A 1,914-nucleotide genomic window follows, 5' to 3' on the forward strand; every position below is an offset into this window, starting at 1 on the left:
TGGAGTCTCCCTTATAAGGGCACTAATCCCATTCAAAGACTCCTCCCCACGACCTAATCACCTCCCAAAGTCTCCACCTCCTAACGTATTGGGCATGAAGATCCAACATGTGAATTTTGGGAAGGACACAAACTTTCAGTCTGTAGCACTGTTTATCTATTTTTGTTCCTAATGTTCCCCCTTTCCTGCCTGAGATAATTATTTTTAAATTCCATTTTAACTTGTCTATTGCTTTTTTTAAGATTTTATTCATTTGAGAGAGAGAGAGCGAGAGAATGGCAGAGGGAAAGGGAGAAGCAGGCTCCCTCCTAAGCAGGGAGCCTGACGTGGAGCTTGATCCCAGCACCCCCGGATGATGACCTGAACCAAAGGCAGATGCTTAACCAACTGAACCACCCAAGTACTCCTTGTCTATTGCTTTTTTAAGCAATTATCATTTTGCATTGATTTGTTATGGTTGTTCTAGAGACTATAATATGTATCCTTAACTGTTCACTTGGCTACCTGCAGTTAATACTGTACTGCTTTCCATAAATGTAAGAAGATTTCCACCAGATAGATTCATTCACGCTCTACCTCATCCCTTATGCTGTAGTTGCCATGTGTATTATGTCTACATATATTGTAAACCCCACAATATGTTATTACAATTTTTATTTTAGATAGTCATATGTATTATAAAGAAATTAAGAGCAAATAAGTATTCTTTAATGTTTGCGTACATGTTTACCATTTCTAGTGTTCTTCATCTCTACCCCAAAATCAAATTTTCCTTCTACTCTCGTGTTTTCTTTAGATTGAAAGACCACCTTTATCATTTCTGATAGCACAGCTCTATTGATGAACTCTCTTGGCTTTCATTTATCTGAAAAGGTCCTTATTTCACCTTCATATGTGAAGAATATTTTCCCCAGAGATTGAGTTCTGAGTTGAAAGTTGTCTTTTGTTTTGTTCAGCACTTTAAATTGTTGTCCCGCTGACTCCCAATGCCCACTGTTTCTGATGAGAACTCAGTGGAGTTCTTGTTAGTGTTCTCCTAAAGGTAGTGCTTCAGCTAATTCTGACTGCTTTCAAGATTTTCTCTTTATCCTTTGTTTTCAATATTCTCACTACAATGCAACTACATAGGATTTCTCTTTGTATTTATCCTCCTTGGGGTTCACAGAACTTCTTGAATCTGTAAATTTTGTCTATCTCCAAATTTTGAAAATGTCAGTCACTTTTTCTTTAAGTAGTTTTTCTTCCCCATTCTCTGTCTTCTCTCCTAGGATCCCAAATACACATGTTAAACCTTGTCATGTTGTTCCACAGATCACTGAGGTTCTGTTCTGTTGTTTTCTTTCTTTTTAAAATCTTTTTTCCTCTCAGTTTCTCAAAATGGATTTCTATCGATCTGTTTTCCAGCAAGTAATGTGAAGCTTCTAAATATTCATAACTATTAACAAACACCAATGTTAAAAGAAGGATGGAGTAAGAAGAGCCAATAAAGGGGCGCCTGGGTGGCTCAGTCGTTAAGCATCTGCCTTCAGCTCAGGGCATGATCCCAGGGTTCTGGGATCGAGCCCCACATCGAGCCCCACATCGGGCTCCCTGCTCAGTGGGGAGTATGCTTCTTCCTCTCCCACTCCCCCTGCTGTGTTCCCTCTCTCGCTGGCTGTCTCTCTCTCTGTCAAATAAATAAAATCTTTTTTAAAAAAAGAAGAAGAGCCAATAAAGGATTGTGTAAAGACCTGCCAAGCTCCAAGAGCACATGGCGACCCTGAACCCAGGGCAGGGAGTACCTAACGCAGTGGGAGATGATGCAGCCTCTGCAGAAAACTAATCCATCATAGTTCTTAGTTGCACACAACAGAAGCAGACTGGCTGATGGAAGCACAAAGGGAATTAGCTGAAGGATGGCGGGTGTCCCACAGG

This window comes from Ailuropoda melanoleuca, chromosome X (genome assembly GCF_002007445.2).
Source record: "Ailuropoda melanoleuca isolate Jingjing chromosome X, ASM200744v2, whole genome shotgun sequence".
Classification (NCBI taxonomy): domain Eukaryota; kingdom Metazoa; phylum Chordata; class Mammalia; order Carnivora; family Ursidae; genus Ailuropoda; species Ailuropoda melanoleuca.